Source organism: Cyanistes caeruleus, chromosome 8 (genome assembly GCF_971803275.1).
Source record: "Cyanistes caeruleus chromosome 8, bCyaCae1.hap1.1, whole genome shotgun sequence".
Lineage (NCBI taxonomy): Eukaryota > Metazoa > Chordata > Aves > Passeriformes > Paridae > Cyanistes > Cyanistes caeruleus.
The window spans coordinates 3,647,537-3,657,758 of record NC_141708.1 but is presented as its reverse complement, the minus strand read 5'-3'; the positions used below and the strand labels follow the sequence as shown (position 1 = coordinate 3,657,758).

Genomic DNA, 10,222 nt, shown 5'->3' with positions numbered 1-10,222 from the left:
CAGAAGAAGAGGTACAAGCTGTGCTGAAGCTCTGATATTTGAGTCTCGGGGTGGTGGGTGTGTTGGTGGAGGTGGAATTACTCATCAGGAGCTCTGAGCCCCTTCCTCACTCTAAGCTTTGCAGGGTGACTGGTTCAGCTGCAGGGAATCTGCACATCCAGCAGCCCTGGGAGTTTAGAGATGCTCTGAGCTGGGTTCACATTCCCTCTGCCTCTGCATTGCTGAGCTTTGTCAGTTCTTGGCATCTCCAGAGAGCAAAGCCTCTGTTGGTAATTTTTCAGTGAAGCATTAAAAGATTTGTTTAAAGATCTGTTCTAAACCAAGCTGTGTGTTTGTCCATTTTCACTTTACTGGCCAGCAGTGTGTAATAATACTTCAAGATGAAAGATGATAATTTCACAGACACAAACAAGTTGGAGCAATAAATGCATTAGTCAAGCACTTTGATAAGGTGCACAAGGGGTTTTTTTTTAGTGCTAAAACCAATGCAAAAACTACACAGAGTAGGATTCTCCACTTGAGCTGAACCTATCAAGAGCAAACTATTTCAATGAGACTGAAACTCTGCAGCATAAGTGGTTTGCTCCATACTGCAAGGGAGGATAAATGATAAAAGGAGATGTTTGCATTCAGAGGAAATGCAATGAAATTCTGTGGAATAAAGAGGTCAAAATGACACAAGGTAAAAAAAGCTTTGAAGGCAGCTTTTAGTAGGTTCAGAGAGAGTGGATGTCATTAAATATACACTGGTAGCACTAAAAAAAAAAAGAAAATACGTGTGTGAGAGAAGTAACAAGGAACAATAAAGAGGTAGATGAGGGGAAAGGGCTGGAATGGTTACTGAATGCAATTAAAGACTCCAAAGAAATAACATGGAATAACATTCCAATGACATGGAATAAAATGTAACTCCACCAGATGATGAGCAGTAGGAAGTGTTTCCAACCTAAAAGTGTTGATGAAAGAGACTCTGGGCTTTTCAAGGCAAAGAAAATAATTTCTAGACAATAGACTCAGCCTCAGCAAGAAAAAAAAAAACTTAAATAAATTCCCTGTTTCAGTGTTCATAAAGGATATGGAACAGATGCCAAGAGCAGATGTACAGTTTCCAAAAGAAAAAAAGAGAAACATTGCAGAAAATCATTGCTATAACAGCTGATCAAGAAATAAAACAATCTCAGCAGTGGGGAAGAAAGCCAAAATTAAACAAAGATTCATCTCACTGTTCAGAAGACATCCAGAAAGGAAATATGAGCCTGGGTCACAAATGTTAAAGCAGGGAAGCAAGGATAGACTAAAGGGATATTAAATAGGGATATTAAACTCAATGCCCCAGAGCCTCATCTTTCAACTCAGACAGAATGAGAGGGAATGAGCCTTAACTTTGTGGTTTTCTTATAAAGAGCTTGAGGTGTTGTGACAATAGAAGCATCAGCTTAAAAAGAAAAAAAAAATAAAAATAAAAAAGGGAAAAATAAGAATTTGGTTTTGTTTATTTCCTCTGAAACATCCATTTTGTGGCTCGTAACTTTCTGGATCGTGTCTTCCCTCTACAGCACTAGATGTGGACCAAATACATCATAAAATAATTGGTTTTTTCCATTTTGGCACATTCCAGCCACTATTATGTTTTCAAGATGAAGAAGGACATTTTTCCCTTGTGCTCCCGTGCTTCATAGGATTTATAACAACAAATATGAGCTGGTAGCTGAGGGGAGCTGTGCTTTGCAAAGTGCCTATCACAAAAGTAAAGCATCATGGACTAAAATTAAACTTGGGGTTTGGGCTGGTTTCCAGCGGTGGGATCCAATTACTGGCGATGAAAGGAAGGGAGAGGAGTAAATCAGAACAAAGTTATTCCTGCAGCCAGAAACCAGAGCTGTGCAAAACCTTCTGGATGAGGTGGGGGACAGCTTGAACATTTAGATTTGGAGCACCAGTGAGTTAAGAAGGTTCTGGGGAAAAAGCTTTCCTGTCAAAAACCACTCAAACTAACAAGACTTTGCACTTCAGCTGAAGTTGGGTGGATTGTTTTGAATTTCCTTGGGAAGCAGCCAAAACACTTCAAGAAGTTACAGTAAATTCATAAACTTATCAAGAGAAAAATAAGGTGCATTATGATACTTGCAGGGAAGGGGAATGTCAGCACATGAAAGGACTCGTGCAATAATCAAATGTATTAAATTTATCTTCCAAAAAGAAGTCAAAGGTTAAGATAAAGAATGGAGAAAATGTGTCCTAGGTGCCAGGTGACATCTCTGAAAGCCATGGGTTAAATGGGTGTGAGAATATGTTTTGGCTGGTGGGGGACATTGAAAATATAATTATCAGTGGGTTTTTTCCTCCTGTTACAATTTTGCAGGCAGAACAGCACTGGGGCCAATTTCTGCAGCCATTCCTATGTAGTATGACCAAAATTAGTGGCAGTTTTCTTTGCATGGATACATGGCACAGGTGAAACTTCCCACATTAATAAGAAATCTGTGAAGAAAGGAGCCTGAGGAGGATTCAGGAGGTCTGGGACACTTGCACTGGCTACTGATGTTTTCCCATTTCGAACAAAGAGTGAAGAAATTTTTCCCCATTTCAGAGACTGAGAAGTAGAAACCATTTACTGCAGAGGAGTATCCACCCAGAGAAAGGATAACATCATGGCCACTTCAGTAAACAAGTTTTGAAAGAAAGTTGAGAGGGAATAAAAATAAGATTTAAGAGGGAGGGAGAGTTTCATCAGAGTGGGTACTACGTGGGAGGGAGTCGTGTTTGCCTTTTTGCTCAAAGTGCAATAACTCCCTATCATTTCCTGCACTTTATTAATAACTGCTCTTCTGTTTAAAAATATTTTAATCCCTTTCATAGCTGGAATGACTCACCAAGTCTTTTTTCATTGTTAAAGATGATTTCTTCCAGTCTCTCAGCCACCAGAACAGCGTCCCCAGGGAATAGCATGGTGCTAAACCAACACTGTCTATTTTGTTCCCCCAGATCCAGTCTAATTATTCTCATTAAGCTTAACAGACAGCTAAACATCTATGGTTATTAAAGATAAAAGAGTCAGAAAGCAATGCAGTACTCTGAGTTGTAAAAGAGATGTGAATCTGTCAGAAACCAGAGGATTCCTGCTGCATCACATGGAGATGTGGTGCTATTTTATACCCCAGGAATCACAATTTTGCCTGTTCTTGCTCTCAGCATTCATGAATAGATAATCTTAGGGAGGCTTCGTGCTTTTCCCAGCAAACTGTGCAGGGAGGCTGACGCCTGACCCTCTGCCCTGCTTTTCCAGCCGGAGCTCTGCCTCCAGCTCTGGGGACCCCAGCATGGCAAGGACAAGGATCTGCAGGAATGAGTCCAGAGGAAACCACCAGGGTGATCACAGAGCTGGAGAAGCTCTGCCATGAGGAAAGGCTGAGAGGATTGGGATTGTCCAGCCTGGGAAGGAGAAGCTTCAGGGTGACCTGAGGCCTTCCAGTAGCTGCAGGAGCCGATAGCAATGATGGAGACTTTGGACAAGGGCCTGGAGGGACGGGACAAGGGAAAATGCATTCACACTGACAGAGGACAGGGTTAGATGGGACATTGGGCAGGAATTGTTTCCTGGCAGGGTGGGCAGGCCCTGGCACAGGTGCCCAGAGCAGCTGGGGCTGCCCCTGGATCCCTGGCAGTGCCCAAGGCCAGGCTGGACATTGGGGCTGGAGCAGCTGGGACAGGGGAAGGTGTCCCTGCCATGGCTGGGGTGGAACCAGGTGATCTTTGAGGCCACTTCCAACCCAAACCATTCCAGGATTTTGTGGCAGGTGGAGCCCAGCACGTCTGGTTACAGGAGAGGCCTGGTCCCAACTCATGTTTTCACCTTGGTTATTTTTTACCCTGCAGTTTTGCCCTCCTGTGAGGGGTGAGGAGCTGAAGGAGAGGCTGCAACCCCTTCCTCCTCCCCTGCCAAAAGCCTGCAGTCAGGAGGGGAAGCTGCTCACACATGGCACTTCCCAGCAATGGAAAATGTTGTTTTCCCCCAAGCTTTGATTCCTTTATTCCCATTCCCTCGGCAGTGCCGTGTCCCTGTGCAGAGCCTGTGCAGAGCTGTGCTGTCACACGCTGTCACCACAGAGGATGGGACCAGGCCACCACATCTCCTCCTGCTGTGAGGTCTTCCAGCCGAGCCCAGTGGAAACCAGAGATGTCATCAAGTCACAAAGGTGGTGTGAGGACACAGTTCTGACTGCTGGGCTCAGCAGAGAGGCTGCTTAAGTGTAAAAGGGTAAGTTTATCATGCTACATCAGACAGGGATATCTTCATTTAAAAGTAATTCTTTTTGTAGCATACTGAAGTTATTTTCCCACTTGTTGTGTGTGTCAGTGCTGTCTCTATGCAGAGAACATTAGGCCTAGGGGATGGTGGCTCACCAGTTTTTAATTTGATGTCTATGAGAAAGGAAAATGTGGTGGAGTCTCCATTTTTTTGAGTTCTGTGTTCCAATGCATCAAGACAATAACTCCCTGAGAGATAGGCTATACTTCAAGTGTGCTTTATGAGCTGAAGACAGAATTATTGACTTGGTTCCTTTAGCCTGTGTTGTGCAGGAGATCAAAGAAGGTGTTTGCAATTGTATTCTAGGAACTTGACCAACGCCAATGCCACAAATCCAACATAAATAACCAATGCTTGCCACCCAAGAAGTCACAAAGATGGTTAAAAAAAAAAAAAAGACGCAGAGAAAAAATGGAAATAATAGGAAAAAAAATCCTGACAGCTTTCCAAGTGTGAAATTCGTTTGAGAGTAATTATGTAAGAATACTATGCACAGTTTATTCCATGCCAGATCTCCTGGTGAGCATATAAACATATTCATGCTGTTAATGTTTCCACTCAGAAGCAAATTGTCACTGCACTACTTAGGAATTTGTCAGCAGAGAGGTGGAAAAGGTGGGAATTAAGGTCCTGCTGCAGTAAAGACAGTTCCACAATGAGCAGTGAGCCAAGCTCAGGCACAGCCCTGCAAGAAGGTGTTTGAGGAAGATGCTTGCCTCAAATTACTTGATCCCAGGAAGAGGCTCATTTCTCCCAGGAAGAAGAAACTGGAGCTACCTGTCTTCCTCTCACCCAGAACCAAAACACTGGGAAAGCTTCTTCAGGGTATCAAACAATGGGGGTGTTGCTTCAAGTCTGAACATTCCTTCTATTCAAATCTAAATACAATGGACTTTATCTTCACTGGGCTCACTGGGGCCCTTGAATGGCAGATCTGTAACCCTGCAAAGCAGATCCTCATCCCTCCCCATTGTTTTCCACCAGATGAAGATCTTCCACAGAAGCTGCATAAACAGCCCATTCATAAAAATATAAAAAAATTTTGTACCAAGACAATAGCCCAACATCATCCCTGGTGAACTTAGCAGAGCTAAACATGCGAAGAATTTCCCTCTCCTGCTCCAGTGCAGAATCCCCACCACCATCATCTCTGCCTCATCTCCATCACCACAAAAACTGGGAAGTCAAGATCAAGAGCAAAGGCTTTGGTTACCTGGAGAGCTCTTGTGCTCATGATGCAAATGGATCTTGATAATGGACAGTAAAAGGAAGTCTATTATCTTGTCCTCTTTAAGAGGACTTCTTAGGAGATTTCTTTGATGTTTGCAAATTGGGAGAGTTATTGATTTTTCTATTCATGATCCCATTTTTTTTTTTTTTTTTTTTTACCCTTAATCAGAGTTGGCTGCTTTTCCTTCTGTGCTCTACATGCCCAGATGGAAAGCAAATGGAGCACTAGGACAGAAATGAGGGGTTAATTAATTCAATCCAAGAGTGGGTTTCCTCACACTATTGCCTGTATGGGCACATCCATGTGTGCTTAGCCTTCCCTCTTCCACATGTACCATTTGTATTCTGCTTTGCTGAAAAACTGAGGAAAATGCAATTGTTCATCACAAGGCCTACATTTCCAGCCTGCATTTGGAGGAGTTTCCTTTGGTCTTTGCTTGGAAAGAATTAAATGTGAGAAATGTAAGAAGGATGTGGATGTAGCCCACTCTTTTACTCACACATTTCCAGGTTCTTTGCCTCTTTCTCAGACATAAAATGTCTCATTTATTTGTGCCCCATCACTGAGAGCATCGTGGCAGCCCTCAGAGGGGATTTACTGACCGGCCACTTCTTCAGGTCAGCCTTTACACAAAGCAGAAATGTTCCTTCTACCTGATTAGGCACCACTGCAAGAGAGCAGTGGGAGGCCAAGGATTCTCTGCTTAAAAGGCTGATTAGCCTTCCTTAAAACAAACTTAAACTGAACCAGGGGTGAATGATCTAGAAAGTAACAAAGTGCATCTAATTGGAGTAGAAATGGAACAAACTGTGCTCTTCCTTTTTGGCTTCCTTTTAAGTTTTAATGAGAAGTGATAAGCACCATGTCTGACATTATTAAAGGGCTGGAGTGGATGAGCCTCTTGTCTTGGGCCAGATGCTGCTATCCTTGACACCAACATAAACAAGAATTTTCCCTGGCATGGATCCAAGGAGCAGAGGCCTGTCTCACATTGCAGCAGCCCAAGTTTGAACCTTAAAATGCCCAGGCTTCTTTTCAGTCCTTCACGTTGCAATGAGAACATCTGACCTCTCTGCTTAACCCTAAATTAAATTTGCCTTTGGTTTTTCTGGGCAGGAGGGTCAATTTGCAAAACATTTGGAGCTGCTTGGTTCCCAGCAGCATAAAGTTCAGGGGAGGTGACCTCACAGCAGTGCCACAGAGCCCAGCCTTGCACATCTGCCCCTTGTCACACGTGGAGCTGCACATCAGCTGTGCTGAGGACAGAATTCACATGGCTTCTCCTTGGGGCAGCTTCTTATGCTCAAAGTGCACTGAGGCTGAAGGAGAATGCACAGGAATTCCTACAGAAGTCTCTGGCTGAGTTGAAAAGGAGGCAGTGAAATGTGCTGTTGCAATAGGAATGTAATGGAAACTGTAATATCAGGACTGGGTGCTGGTGAAATGATCCAGTTTTTGAATATCATGCTGCAGATGGCTCTGCTGTCCTGTACCCTCATATCCTTCTGGGATAGTTTAAAAGAAATAAAGGTGCTGTGCCAGAGATGTTTGGAATCTGATAAAAATCAGTCTTTCATCACTATCCCTTAACTATGCAACTAGGGACAATATATTTATTTCCAAGTTGGGGGAGAAAAAGAGAGTAGAAAGTTCTTTCCTGTGTTTAATCCTAAAATTATTTCCTGTAGATGCTGAATGCTCTCCTTACAGCCCTGGAAGTGATTCAATAAGAACACATTGGACAGAACTTTGAAGCTCAGCAAGGGCTGGGCTGTCCCCTCACCAAGCACACAGCTGTACAACATCCTACACATGGCAAGAACAAAGATCTGACTCGGATTTGAATGACTTCTTGGTCCAGACAGGCATCAGCCTGAGCCAGCTCCCTCGCCTTGGTGGGTTTTAGGAAGGTGACTGGGATTCTGAGGTCTAAGCCAAGCCTTTGTCCCTCCTAATTTGCCCATTCTAAGTGAGAGGTAGCAGTGCCAGCCCTTAGAAAGGTGCCAGTTGTGTTCTTAAATGCATCCATATTTTAAGGCTGAAGGTGTGGGACAGGCCAATCATTAATTCTCAGTTTAATTTTTTTTCCAGAGGTGTTGTGACCTCCTGCCCACGGAGGTTTTCAGGCTGTGCAGCTGCACGGGGCCAGGATGTCAACACTGGCATGCACAGCTGCCAGCATTGCTCAGAGGTCAAGCTCCCAGAATTATGAGACAGTCCAAGAAGGGAAGGAAGAAACCTAAAGCTTGGAAAAAAGGCAGGGGGGAAAAAAAAAAGTCTGAAGCTTAAATGTTTGTGGCAGCTCCTAAACTATGGCAAGAGGAGCTCCCATCTCTGCAATCCAGTTCAAAGCCAGGGTTCAACCAAGAGCCAGGCTTCATTCCCAACTCCACCCTCAGCTTCAGCAAGGCCAGAACAATCCTCCCAACACTTGACAAAGCAGATCTATCCCAGGGAAGAGATTTCCAGCATGCTGGGGAAAAAATCTGGCAATGCCTCTGGACAGCTTCAGCCATCAAAACTCTGGGGCCTCTCATTTATTGGTAAGATTTTCCTATGATTCCTTGTTTAGTTTTCTTTTTATAGATTTTTGCTTTGCCTGTGAAATGACAAAGCCTAGATGTGTTTGCTTTATTTCTGCCTTTTTAAAAATGTTCCTAACAAGGTATCAAGGAGATGCAGGAGGATGGAAAAGGCTGTGGAGGGATCCAATGGCCATGGACCAGTCTGAAGTTTGGCTCCATCATTCAGGGCACAGGTGAACATTTTTTGGAAGCTGAGGGATATTGGGGTGTCCCCTTTCCTGCTCCCTCCATCCCAGTTGATGCTGTCCCAGCTCCATTTCATGGTATAGGGCAGGAATTCCCTTCTGCAGAGTTTAGGAAAGCATTGAAAGATTGCTTCGTGCCAATCCAGCTCCAAAAAAGCAAGTGAAGGCTTTGAACAATTTGTGAGCAAGTGGTATTTTTATCTCTATGGAAATGCTCAGACCTTCAAGCACAGGCTGTATTTCTGCATTAACTCCAAGTGAATGATCTCATACCCTTGAATTAAATCACTGGGGATGATGATGGTAGAGCTGGCTTTATATTGATGCTGTCACCTTATTGTCCCTGCTCTGTGTCTCCTTCCCCGTGGCAGTGTGGCAGTGAAAGTCCATTGTGGATGTTCCAGCATCCCTGTCACTTAATGCAGCTGTCTCTGCTCTCCCAGGATATCCATCCTAAACAGGTTAACTCCTTCTGAGGAGCCACACAAAGGGGATTTATTTTCCCTGGATATGCGTGCAAGTACACGCCTGCACAACGAGGGGACTTGTGAGCACATCAGGGAGAAAACTCACCCCAAAAAGTCCAAACTCACCCCAAAAAGTCCCTCCCCACATCCAAAGGCCTGCAGAGAGGAAGAGCAGAGGAACAGTGAGAAGCTGATCCCAGCCCATGGGGATTGCATCAGGCTAAATAAAACTTATCTGTGCTCATTTATCCACCAGGTTCATGTGGGAATAAGACACAGGTGACTCACTTGATGGGATTACTAACACTATTCAATACTATTAAACTTCTGGAAAGCTCAAGGCACGAAGCTCTCACTAAAGTTTCTCTTTTATATGTACAAATTTACAACAGCAAACAGCAAATTCTTGAAGACCAACTTGAGGCCTGTCCCTAGAATACAGGATGACATCACATGAATTTCTGTGTTTCAGCTCAATTTAATAACACCCAATTTTTCTAACCTGATGGCAAAATAAATTTTCTAAAGCACTAGCAAATTTATTCTATTATCTCCTAATAAGAATTGAGATGTCCTGATCAAGGGTTTGATGCAAAAGTGAAAGAAACCAGTGATAATCTTTCCACTGACCTCAATAAGCTTGGATAGAGACCCTGAAATAAAAGTTGATGTGTATCAGGAGAAACAGTGAGCTGGAAGTGAAACAACACAGATAAATCTATTGCCTAAAATTGCTGCAGGAGTAGCATTTGTCTGATGTTTTAGTATGGTTACATTCTAAAATACATTCTCTGTGTGGTTAGAGCAAGAATTTTCCTTCAATGAAAAAAAAAATGGAGCCAGTCAGACTTCTCTGTTTGAATGCTGATGGCATTTTTCATTTTTATGCGCTTCTCCAAAGCAGAAAAGCAAGAGATTTTGCTGAAGCGATAAGGGAATTTACACATTCAGAACAGATCTGCACTATTATGACTCCAACATGTAATGCTGAGGCAATAAAATTTATGACTGTCTTCCTCAGTGCTTTAATGAGGCATTGCAAGGCTCACTGTATATTTGCAAATGTCTTAACAGATAATGATTTTAAAAAGCACTGGAGTACAGCTGCCAGCACAAATGGTCATAACACCAATTATCTTTGCAGGATTTAGTCATTATGTGGAATCAGAGGCAAAACTGAATCACGGGCCAGTTTTCTCCTCCAGTTTGTGAGGGAAGTCAAGGGAACATGTTTCTCCAGACCCATCTCCTGTTGGCTTTTCTCTCCACTGCTGGCACAATCCCAGCAATTAAACTGAGCCTCCTGATGAGAGTTATTATTTTTAATCCGGCTCGTTGCGGGGCACAGGCGGTTCCACTAATCCGTTTTTGGCACGTCTGCCCTTCCCAGCACTGCTCTCCTTGTGACAGGAGCAGGGGAGCTCTGGGAGCACCTGGCTCCCCCA

The 10,222-nt window shown here is 43.6% G+C and overlaps 1 long non-coding RNA gene across 1 annotated transcript; it reads left to right on the top strand.

Moving 5' to 3' along the window:
• Positions 1-4,120: 4,120 nt before the first annotated feature.
• On the top strand, positions 4,121-9,816 carry LOC147651825 (uncharacterized). The gene is made up of 4 exons (XR_015289647.1): positions 4,121-4,258; positions 7,229-8,083; positions 8,206-8,298; positions 9,034-9,816. It is a non-coding gene; the product is annotated as an uncharacterized LOC147651825 (long non-coding RNA).
• Positions 9,817-10,222: the final 406 nt, after the last annotated feature.